Source organism: Suncus etruscus, chromosome 10 (assembly GCF_024139225.1).
Source record: "Suncus etruscus isolate mSunEtr1 chromosome 10, mSunEtr1.pri.cur, whole genome shotgun sequence".
Lineage (NCBI taxonomy): Eukaryota > Metazoa > Chordata > Mammalia > Eulipotyphla > Soricidae > Suncus > Suncus etruscus.
Genome location: NC_064857.1, coordinates 33,468,017 through 33,481,108, shown reverse-complemented (window position 1 = coordinate 33,481,108; position 13,092 = coordinate 33,468,017). Strand labels below are relative to the sequence as shown.

The 13,092-nt window shown below is 33.6% G+C and overlaps 1 protein-coding gene across 1 annotated transcript in view; it reads left to right on the top strand.

Moving 5' to 3' along the window:
• Positions 1-13,092, top strand: part of NKAIN3 (sodium/potassium transporting ATPase interacting 3) — a 559,837-nt gene that overhangs the window by 158,101 nt on the left and 388,644 nt on the right. The gene's annotated exons all lie outside the window — the stretch shown is intronic.

The window sequence follows — 13,092 nt, the reverse complement described above, 5'->3', positions numbered from 1 at the left end:
TCTTGGAGTTTTCTGAAAGTCTTCATATCTACTATTTAGCTGCAGAAAGCCAGTCATATCCACCAATGATTGCCTAGACATACTGAGCCTTGTGTCTTTATTCTTTCAAAAATTTTATGATTACTTCATTGACTTTGGTTGAGCGAAGAGGTATGAATGCTTACATTTGAATAATTTTTTGCCATTCTCCACTTTTTTCTCATCAAAAGATATATTTTCTCATTTTTCTGGATGGACCTTTGATGTGCCCTTATTTGGACTATACTTTTTTTTTTTAAATTTCTTCTAATGGGCCAGAGCGATATCACAGTTTGTCTTGCACGAGGCTGACCTAGGACGGGCCTGGGTTCGATCCCCGGCATTCCAAATGGTCCCCCAGCCAGGAGCGATTTCTGAGCTCATAGCCAGGAATAACACCTGAGGTTACCGATGTAGCCCCAAAGCAAAACAAACACACAAAAATATTTCTTCTCAAAAAGGAGAGCTTGACCAAGGAGAATTTAAGATATAATCTATTGGGGATTGTAGCAGTAGTACAGCGGGAAGGATTGGCCTTGTACATGGCCAATCTGGGTTCAAACTCTGGCATCCCATATGATGCCCCATTACCACCAGGAGTAATTTCTTAGTGCAGAACCCATAGTAACCCCTGTGTATTACCTTGAAGAACTATTTTGTTTTTGTGGGACACCCAGCTGTGTTCAAGGTTTATTTGAGTTCTACTCAGTGAGGTTGGGTTCAATGATGATTAGCAGTCATTAAAATAACATCTGGGATGCAGTGTATAAGGTACTATAAAATCTTTTGCCAGGAATTGAGCTCATTGCCCCAAACATATTAAATATATATTTTACCATTTTAGTTACCTCCTGTCCCTGATATTTACTTTACTTAGTATAGATATATGCAATAAAAGATAATAAATTAAGAGCGAGGGCAGGAAGGGAGAAGGAAACCTCAGTAGAGAATTTAAATTTATCCTTATTTAAATTATTATATAATTTATATATATTAAATTGGAATAAATCACTGGTTTGTTAAAATATTTCATTTAATATGTACATTATTTTAAGTATACTTTGCTCAAATATTTTGCTCAAAATTTTGCTTAACTAAAGATATTATAAAAATATAAAAGTGCTTTAAAATAATTTTTATCTTTAGTAACAATAGCCTTCTGGAATTCTCCTTAAATTTTTCATTCAAAGCAAGTGTCTTAAACATCTTAGTTCAGTTCTATTTTTTGTTTGCTTTTGTGCCACTACCTATGGTTGTCAAATTTACTTCTGGCTTTGCACTTAAGGATTTTTCCTAGCAGTACTGGGTGGCAATGTTGGAATTAGAATCTGGGTTGGCCATGTTCATGGTAAGTGCCCTACCCGCTGGACCTGTACTATGGCTTTAACCTTTTTAGCTCTATTCTTGCATGAGATGTACTATGATGTCAGCTGCCAACAAGTACAAGTGACCTTTTGAATCAGGAACTCTGTTTCTCAAGATATTTAGATCAAATTTTATGGCCTTTTACCAGTAAGGAGAAAGGGAAGAAAATATATCAGCCATTTTCATTTCCATTTTATTTCATTAGTAGTATCTTATTATTTGAAGTTCAGGTTTATTTGTGAGAGTGGGAGATAAGAGGTACATGCATGAGAAAAAGAAAGGCACCGGTTCTGTGCCTACTGTGACATCTTAAGATGTCATAAAAAATGAAACATAACACAGGTGAGGATAACAAGATGAATGCATCCCATTATGTACAGCTCCCAAAAATAAATGCAAAAATATAAATCTAGTTCTCCTTTGGGAAAGGAGTATGTGAAATCAGATTAAAAATAATTTTTTTAGTCAACTATGATTCTAAAAGAGCATAATGCATGTGGGCCAGGGAAATCAGTGAAGGTCTCTGTATCTGTTTTTAAAATTCTAAACTGACATTTATTATATCTTTTCACTCTGTATTCTACATTTCCTTTACTTTTAGACAACCCTTAGGTTAAGATGATTTAGTCAAATCAAAAATCTTAGTTCAGAGTTGTTTATATACTTTGTTCTTTTTGCTGATTTGTTCTCAGTATACATTATAGGCTCCATTTGACTCTCAGAACTGGACTTGAAAGTACCAATAAAGAATGCCTTCTTGAATTCTTTGAGTGTCAAACTTACTCAAGAAATTGAAAATATGAAAACAGGATATTTAATAACAATCAGTCTAAAATGATACAAATTATGAATACTTACACACATATATTTAATGCAGAAAAGATCATGATTTAAATGCAGAGATTAGAAAATGTAGTCACAGACTGGATTTCTTCCTAGTGGAAATTGTGGAAGGTAATATTATATTTTGGTAGCCAATTATTTACTTCTTTTTTCTTTTGGTTTTTGTTTCTTTGTTTGGGCCACACCCAGTGGCATTCAGGGTTATTCCTGGCTTTGCACTCAGAAATCTCTCTTTGCAGGCTCGGGAGACTATTTGGGATGCCAGGGATCAAAACCTGGTCCCTCCCTGGTTGGAAATTTGCAAAGAAAACATCCTGCCTCTGTGCTATATAGCTCCAGCCCCCAACTACTCATTTCTATGAAACATATACCTCATACTTTAATCATGGAATTTATTCAGAATAATAAACTTAAATTTATCAGGAATATAGCATTTTATTCCTCATATGTTTTCAGTCTAAATATTTCTTTTAAAAAACTTTATTGATTGACTGATTGATTGGTTTTGGGGTCACACTCGACGACACTCCTGGTTCTACACTAAAAAATCATCCCTCGCAGTCTGGGGGACCATATTATATGCCAGGAATCAAACCGGGTCTCTCCTGGATCAGCTGCCTCCAAGACAAATGCCATACTACTGGGCTATCTCTTCAAACCCGTCTAAATATTTCTATCTTCATCTACACATTTAATCTTTAAAAGTTTATTTATTTGGGCCCGGAGAGATAGCACAGCGGCGTTTGCCTTGCAAGCAGCCAATCCAGGACTAAAGGTGTTTGGTTCGAATCCTGGTGTCCCATATGGTCCCCCGTGCCTGCCAGGAGCTATTTCTGAGCAGACAGCCAGGAGTAACCCCTAAGCATCGCCGGCTGTGGCCCAAAAACCAAAAAAAAAAAAAGTTTATTTATTTATAGATCACATAATACAAATTTCATGTTATAGTTATATATCTTTTGTACATATATATCATACTTTTATATTTTATACATTTTAAATCTCTCTTATTATCAAGAATTAATTCTCTTTTCTCTTATTCCATGTCTTATTCTGTATAATTTAATCATCATGGATCTATTTTTGGTTTCTTCATTCTTTCTCCTAATTAACCAAGTCTATCCAATCTAGAAGTAAATGTAAAGATAATTTGTCAGGGCTTTTATTTCATGCATAATCTCTACTCTCTCCATTATATGTTAATTTAAAGTTAGTCTGACCTTTCTAGTAGTTCTCATTTGCACACAACTCACACAAAATGATCTTTATAATTGATCAACTCAGCTCTCTAGGACTTTTTTTATATATTGTTTTAATAATAAAAAGGATCACAATAAAGTGGAATTTATTCTAGAGATACAAGTATAGTTCAATATGTAAGTCAATTAATGTAATACACTATAGCAACAAAAATGAAGAAAAATATCATCATATGAATAGATGTGGAGAAAAATTTGGCGAAATTGATTATCCAAAAATGACTTCAAGTTTTAAAAACTTAACACAATGAGATTGAAAAAACATACCTTAAAACAGTAGAAATCATTTGCAATCATCCCATAGCTAATATCATATTCAGATATGAAAAATAGAAACCAAAGATTTCCAATTTGAGAGAGAGCCAGAGATTATGACTTTTTAAAGGTACATTTCTCTCTCTCTCTCTTTTTTTTTGTGGGGTAGAGTGTGTGGGTTGAAGTTTCAATGAAACTGACCTATGCTCAGTTTACTCTTGGTATCTGTATAGAAATCACCCCAGTTCTGAGGATTAAACTAAGGTTTGTTGTGTGCAAAGCCAGAACCTTACCTACAATATTATCTCTCCTGTGCTTAGAAGCATGTTTCTTTTGCAACACGTTTGAATAAGTTATAATTTATTAATCCTAACTTTAGCAAAAATGTCTAAATGATGGAGGGTTATACCTATAAATAGTTTAGTGGATAGGATATTCATCTTGCAGAAACAGACTGGGTTCGGTCCTTGGCACTGTATATGGTCCCCTAGGTATCACCCATGAGTGATCTCTATACAAAAAGAAAAGTAAGTTCTGAGCAGAGCCAGGTGTGACCCCCGATATTAAACATAGCAAGAAAAAAATAAGAAAGTAAAAGTAAATATTTTGTATGAGCAGTGCTGAAAAAGTTTTTGTTTTTCTGTGAGATTTGCTTTCTTGTTTGCTTTATTTTGTGCTTTAGATTTAGACTACTTGAGATGTTATTTCAGAATCTGCTTACTTTGGCAGAAAAAAATTCTTCTCATGTTTGTATGTCCACTAATTAGATAAAAACGAAGTAAAAGTAATAAATATTATACATGAGCCTCAGAAAACATCTACAAATCATAAAGCTTTTCTTCAAATTACAGAAGGCACTGCTCACCTGGATTTTGACCAGAGGCATGTATAGAGAGACAATGACTTAGGTTTTAAGTGGGTTGGTTGCAAAGTCAGTTGATGATATTACTTGCAAGTGATAGTGACATTCAAAATTGCTAAGACAATATATGTAATATACTGCTGCAAATTTCAAAAAACTTTCTGATTTTGGAAAACACACTATATAAAAAAATGAACTATTTCAAAGTTTAAGTTTCCTCATGGTCAAAGAAACATCACAAAACAGAAAGCCAAGATAGCATTCAAGAGTCTATACTTTCATGCCATACACTTGACATAAGGTTGATTTCTAATATAGAAAAAGAATTCATGCAAATAAAATAATGAAAACAAAAACTTAAAATGTGTTTAAATAAAACCCATGAGCAAATGGGCAAAAGTAATCTCTACCAAATAATATTGCCTGTATATTTTTCAAGAAGAATCCAAAGTAAATTGTCAATCACTTTTGTTTACTATTGTATTTTTACAGAACTGGAGATATTAATTTTCTACATTATCATGACAACTATCACATCTACTCTAATCTATATATTATGACTTGATTTGTCAAGTCATATTATTAACACATCCTTAAAGGAAGTCAAAATATAGCTATATTTGATTGCAGGAATATTTTTCTGAATAAATAGCAAGTATTTATTTTAACTTAGATGTATGGGAGTGGAGCTGTCATAGGTTATCATGAAATCAAGTGCACATAGTTAATATATATGCAATGGAGCTCTAAGTCTACTTTGGGGTATGATCAGAAAATAAGCATGAAGGACCTGGAGAGATAGCACAGTGGCGTTTGCCTTGCAAGCAGCAGATCCAGGACCAAAGGTGGTTGGTTTGAATTCCGGTGTCCCATATGGTCCCCCATGCCTGCCAGGAGCTATTTCTGAGCAGACAGCCAGGAGGTTATAACCCCTGAGCACCGCTGGGTGTGGCCCAAAAGCCAAAAAAAAAAAAAAAGAAAAGAAAAAAAAAGAAAAGAAGCATGAAGATGACAACCTTGGTGTAGGAAGATCTCTAGAATACTGCAATTGGGAAAGCATCATGGAGGAATTAGAGGTCCATGTGGCTACAAAAATATTTTTTGAGAAAATAAGTATATGCTTCAGGCATAGGTTTCAACACAAAATGAGTTTACGTGTTATGAACCTGATTACTGAGAAGTGACCTAACAATTTGATTTTTGGAAAAGGTTATGTTAGAAACATCAGAACATAAGGCACTTCAATATTTTACAAAAAGATTTATAACTTCAGTTTATATTAATTTTACTTGAAAACATTTGTCCTCAAGCACTTTTCTTATGTCATCCAAAGACAATGTGACCAAGTTGATTCCTAGTTAGATTACGTTAAATCTTGCCATTAATCAGTCTACATTATTTTAAAGTTGATATACTACATATAGGTGAGTATATATGTATATATGTAATAGCTATGATATATTATTCAGGATGAGTATGTATATATATGTTAAATATCCACCTAATTGCAGGTGATTATTATATCTACTTTTGAATAACAGCCTAATTTATATATATTTCTAAGTATATATTGATTCTAGATGAAAGTAAATATGGCTAAAAGCCATGAAAACACATATACATAACAAAGGACAAAAAGCTAAAATATATCAGATACCTTTTTTATATCTCTTCATTTTTCTGTTAACTACATTCTGTTGTTTGACAGAATGTAATTAAATTGAATTGTACCAAGTTGACAAAGCTATATGAATTAAAGAGTATTGTGTTTAAAAAGTTAATTCAGAAAGATGAACATTCATAAAATAATCATAGTTTCAGGTAGAGTTTCTTTTGACAAATATGTTAAAGTATCACAACTGAAATAAATAATCCCCTTGTGTTGTTTCTCACCTAAGGCTTATATCTGAAAAGCATTATAGTTGTAGCAATTGATTTTCTTGTATTTTAAAATAACAAAGGATATTTTTTAGTGTTTTCAGGTAACCTTAATAAAAGGTGATTTATTTAATGCTAAGTCTTATTAGTAATCGATAGAAGCAACTGTAAAAGTGCCTTGGAGAATGTTTAATTATCTCCATGTTATCTCTAAGAACTGAAAAGCATACAAAAAAGGAAATAGTTAAATAACCTTCTCTAAGAACTATGTTTAACTAATTAAAAAATAATTGATATGTAGTTATTTTATGTCATGTCCCTGTAGAAGCTGAGTATATGACAATATTATTAAGAAAAGAACTTCCAGCTCACTTCACTCACCACAAAGAGTGGTGAGTGCAGTTAGAGAAATAACTACACTGAGAACTACCATAACCATGTGAATGAATGAGGGAACTGGAAAGCCTGTCTGGGGTACAGGTGGGGGTGGGGTGGGATGGAGGGAGATTTGGGACATTGTGGTGGGAATGTTGCACTGGTGAAGGGGGTGTTCTTTACATGACTGAAACCTAATCACAATCATATTTGTAATCAAGATGCTTAAATAAAGATATTATAAATAAAAAAGAAATAATCGGGCATATATACCAAAGATTCTTCAATATTGTAATTTCTGTCTAGTCTGTATTATTTATTTTAACCATCTAAGTATAACCCTTGAATATATTTGTATTAACCTCTGAAATGAGTTTCTTGAATACATAATATAGATGGATGCTGCTTTTTTATTCATACTGCTGTCATGCTTTTTTATTCATTTTGCTGTCATATTTCTTTAATTGGTAAATTTAAATTATTCAAAATTAAGATGACTTGTTATGTGAGTTCATTATGTCAGTTTATATCAGTGTTTTGTGTTTCACATATTTTTATGTTTTTTTGTCTGTACTTCTCTGCTTCTTAATAGTTTTTCTTAGTGTCTCTCTTAATTTAAGTTTTCTTCTGTCTCTGTTTCAGATTTTTTTTATTCTGTTTTGTTTAGGAACACACCCCCATAGTGGCCAGAGCTTACTATTGGCTTTATGATAAGGGACCTATCTTTATAGTGCTCACAACCACATGTGGTGCTGGTACTTGAATCGAGGTCAACATTGCAGAAGGAAAGTGACAGAGCTGTGTTCTGTATTTTTGTTGTGCTTACCATAACTGGTTTTGTCTCTAATAGTTTTAATTCCTTAGATTACTCAAATTCTGTCCCTTTAATTCCTCCCCTTTGATGTTTTGCTATTACATTTACTCTTTGTTATATTTTAGTATTACTGTTTATTTCTAATCTCAAGATTATATGTTTCTAATTTTGCCATTAATATAATGCCTTTCAAATAGTTTTTGCAGTGTAGTAATGATATTGTGCATAATCAGAAGTAACCCCTGAGCGTCATCGGATGTGGCCCCAAAACAAAAACAAAACAACATAAAAGATTAAAAAAACCTTACAACCAAGAATACTGTTTTCTATAAATTAAGCTTAGTATCTAAATAAATGTAAAAACTTCTATGAAAAATCTAAAGTTAATACAATTCTAGGCTAGTGCGGGCAATACAGATGCCTTACCGCTTGCACTGCCGCTCTGTCCCTGGTTTTTTCATCTTTTAAAACCATCAATGTCATCTCCTAACATGTAGAGCAGGGGTATCAAACTCAATTTACCTGGGGGCCGCAGGAAGCAAAGTCGGGGTGATCCTTGAGTGCAAAGTCAGTAGTAAGCCTTGAATATTGGGGGGTGTGACCCAAACAACTAAAACAAAACAAAACAAAAAGAAGATTCCTCTAGGGCAGGGCCACAAAATATTGTAAGGGTTAGGGCCGCGAATTTGAAACCCCTGATTGTAGAGTTTCTATTAATAGTTGTCATGATATACTGGCCACAGTCTCTCTGAATGTGACATATTTTCCTAATTGATACCTCTAATATCTTTTTTTATTGATTTTTGATAACTTAACAGCCATATGTATTGTTAAATGAGTTTTGCATACATGTATCTATGTTTTTGTTGTTTGCTTCTGGAGTCATGTCATTGAAAGCACCAATAAAGGCATCTATATCCTGGGTCTTTTTGCCTGTGTTTTTCTAAATATATTTTATGACTCTCAAGGTATTTAATCCACCTTTATTTTCTGTATGGTGTGAAATACAGTTCCGTTTTTATTTATTAGTATGGTGTTATTCTCAACACCATTTGAAGAGCCTTTCCTTGTACCACTTAATGCAGCCAGTTACTTTCTCAGAGACTTGCTACTCATAAATTTGAGGGTTTTTTTTCCTCTGGGCTATCAATTCTGTTTCATTGTTCTAATAGTCTATCTTTATTTTAGTACTTCACAGTTTTAGTTATTACAGATTTATAGTAATAATCAATTTGAAGTCAGGAAATATAGTATCTACTATAATCTTTTATCTTCAAATTGCTTTGGCTATTTGAGAAATTTCATGGGGTTATGCAAAACTTTTTATTGTGACCAATGTGAATTACAAATCTTCCACAGATATATTTAAGATACAAAGTGACAGTGAATTAAGGCCATACCCACCATCAGTGTTGTCCTCCCTTCACCCTTGTTCCCAGCATGGATCCCATACCTTCCCCCCTTTGCTCCCTGTACTGCTAGTGTAGCTGGTCTCTTGTATGTAACTTAATGTAAGATTGGGTATCCTGAGTCTGTTGTTGATGACCTTGGGTTTGGTGTTTGGGTCTGATGATTTTTTATTTCCATTCAATGTTCATATGACTTTTTGCTCCTGGTACCATCCACGTTTTTTCCTCCCCCCTCCATTTATGAGGCAAAACAAGGTGATTCAAGCTCTGTGGTTTTGTTGGAAAAAAGGAAAATAAAAGAGATGCTGGAAGGGGTCTACCTAGGAGCTATCAATATCAATTTAAAAGTAGAAAAGGAAAAAAAAGAAAGAAGAAAAGAAAAGAGGAAAGAAAAGAAAAGATAAAAGGAAAGAAAGAAAAGAAAAGAAACCAGGACTGACAAGAAACACCACAGCAAAAAGAAAACACCAGTTAAAATGGTTACAGCATGATAGAAGAGGGGAAAAAAGGAAAGGAAAAGGAAAAAAGTGGGGGAGGGAGGGTGTGGCAAGGTTTTATGTGTGTGTTTGTTTTTTTTATCATAAGCACAGTAAGTATTGGGGCAATTAGTAAGGGAATCCCTTGGCCTAAAAGACACTGAGTTTCTCCACTCTTTAAGTATATTGTCATGGAAATGACTACAGGCTCTGGACAGGCTCATTGAGTTCAATTCCCCGCATCCCATCCATGTCGTCCCCAGAGCCTGCCAGGAGCTATTTCTAAGCACAGAGCCAGGAGTAACCTCTGAGTGCTGCTGGGTGTTGCCCAAAACCTAAAGATAAATAAATAATTATAAAATAAAATGTAGCTATCCACACATTATTAATACACTTAAAAATTCAAAGCTTTAAAAGTTATGAAATGACCATTACATAGTTCATTTTAAATTGATCTTTCTCCCACAAAACTTCTATAAACCCTGGAGTGCATGAAATATAACTCATTCTTTCAAGATATGGTCTCTCCCCCAAGAGAGGATTGGAAGACACTACATACAAACTCGTGATTGATGGATATTTGGATGGAGAATGAACAAAGACAAAGGGGAGATAGAAATAGGGACTAAAAAATAAGGTGAATATGTATAATCGATTGACAATATCCATTCTCTTTTATACTCTTAGTTGCTGAGATAAAACAATTCCAGTTCTAAAATACTGCTCTTGGGTCGCTGCCTTTTTTTCCACAACCCTTAGCTACTAAAAGTATGAGAATTTATTGTACTTCAGGGTTAGTTTTTCTGATGATTAAAGGAAACTCCTCCTATGGGGCTAATAACTAGTTTCTGATTCACAGCAGTGTCAGATTCTGACAACTAAAGGTTGTTTCTATGATAAAACCTTTCCGGTACAAACTTTCCTTATTTGAAACATTACAAAAAAAATCACATACTGACAAGGGTATAATGTGAAGTGCATTGTATTTGGATCACTGAACTAATGTACTATAAAAGGTATTGTAAGTAATACATCTAAAATCATTTATCCCTTGAAAATGTTTTCTAAAATAGTTTTGACTAAAGATAACCATGCTAGGGACTGGACTGATTTTACAGCCCCAGGATGTTTCTCATGTACATGATCAACTTATGTTTCATCTCTAGTATTCCATATAGTTTCAGGCTCCTCCAGAGTGATTTCTAAGCAGGGTCAGGAGTGAGACCTCAGCATCTTTGACTTTTGTTCCAAACCCAATAAAATAACAACCAATAAAACCCAAACAACAACAAGAACAACAATAATAACCCTGAGAGCTATTAATCAGTGTGTCCATGTATGTAGGCACATAAGTGTTCTGTAAAGTTCACCTCTTATAAAGCCTTTTAATATGCTGACAACAAGAGGACAGAGAGATAGTACTATGGATAAGGTGCTTGCTTTGCACTTAGTAAGCCCAACTTTGCTCTCCAGCATCCATATGTTCCCCTAACAACAACCAGGAGTGATCCCTGAATGGAGAGACAGAAGTAAGGCCTGAGCATAGCCTTATGTAGATGTGACTCCCCATAAAAACATCAATACTTAAATCATATGTATTGTTTTCAAAGAACACAAATAATGTTAGTTTTAAATTTTTCCTATACATGGATGGACATGGAAACTATTTTGTTGAGTGAAATAAGTCAGAGGGAGATAGAAACAGAATAGATTTACTCATCTTTGGGATTTATGAGATACCCAGAGACAATAGATATGAGGGCTGGAAAGACTGGCACATGATATGAAGCTTACCACAAAGAGTGATGTGTGCAATTAGAAAAATAATTACACTAACAATTTTCATAACAATGGTAGTGAGTAAGATAAATAGAATGTCTGTCTTGAATACAGGTATGAGGAGGGGGAAAAAGTAGATAAGGAACTGGTGGTGGGAAGGTTGCTCTGTTGAAGTAGGGGTGTTTTGTTTTTTGTGTTTATGGCTGGAGCCCAGCTGCAAGCATATTTGTAATCTTGGAGCTTACATAAGGATATTATTAAAAAATAAATTTTAAAAAATCACATTATAATGACCAAAAATTTTTAAGTGAGAACCATTACAATATTTCATATGTGAGAATGATTTTGATGACAAATATTTTTATCTATTTCATTTTATTATTTTCCTAAATAATGTATCCAAGAATAAGATTTTTAATATTATGAAACTGAAATGTTAAAAAATATATATTTATTTCAGTTTGTTTGGTGAAGAATGATTGCAATAGATATTAGTATATGCAAATTACTTGGCTTGCCTTTTTTAATTTCTAAAACAAGTTGCTGGCATGAATATATTTCAAAACTTTATAACATAAGAAATAATCAAATTATTTTAAGATATTATGACTTTACCAGGTCCATCAGTGGGCATATGACAGAATCCATATCTCTCCACCTTCAGTGATAGCTGGAAATTTAGAATGCCAAAAATTTACTAAACCCTATATTTCACTTTTCTTCTCTCCAAATTCTTTGAATCATATTTAATTTTTTATTTTTAGTTAATATCTTTATTTAAGCACCATGTTTACAAACAAGTTTTTAGTTGAATTTTGGTTATAAGAAAGGCCACCCCTCTTCACCAGTGCAATATTCAGACCACCAATGCCCCACTTCCCTCCTTCCCACACCCCACCCCCTGCTGGTATTTGAGACAGGAATTCTATTTCTCTCACTCACTACCATTTGTCATGATAGCTGTCAGTGTATCATATTTTAAGTCTCAACAGTAAAGTTGACTTATGTTTATTAGCAAGTTAAGTTAAATTCAGGTTTAAGAATGAAGATTATAAGTTGATATCTTTTTTTTTTTTTTTCTGTTTTTGGGCCACAGCAGGAGACACCCAGGGGTTACTCCTGGCTATGCACTCAGAAGTCGCTCCTGGCTTGGGGGATCATATGGGACGCCGGGGGATCAAACTGCGGTCCGTCCAAGAGTGCTAGCGTAGGCAAGGCAGGCACCTTACCTTTAGCGCCACCGCCCGGCCCTGATCTAAATTGATATCTTTTTTAAAAAAGCACTTAATATGAAAATTCTGAATAAAGGTAAAAATTGCATTACATTCTTTTTTGGGTCAAATTAAGTTATTATAAAGTAGGTGTGAGCATCAGCTTAGTGAATGTAGATATTTTACTTAACTAAAGACAGAATCTAATCTTTAACGTTTTATTATTTTTTAAATTCACAGTACATAATTGCATCAATGTAGGGAATTTGCAAATAGCCTCCTTTTAATGAAATATTAGTTTATTCAGTTAATTATGAATTCTAAGATATTGCTCAAATTGCTAAATCTGCATGAAATCCCAAATATTCATGCTTTGTACAAACAGTTATAATATAATTAAAGCCGTGTAGAGTGAAAAAAACAACAAAGTAATGTTTATGGTATGGAGCATACCAAAAAGAACATACTAATACCAACTAGTAGTACTATTTAAATATAAATTAAATGAAAAAGCCAACAAATATTTATATTATATTATATTTATATTATAG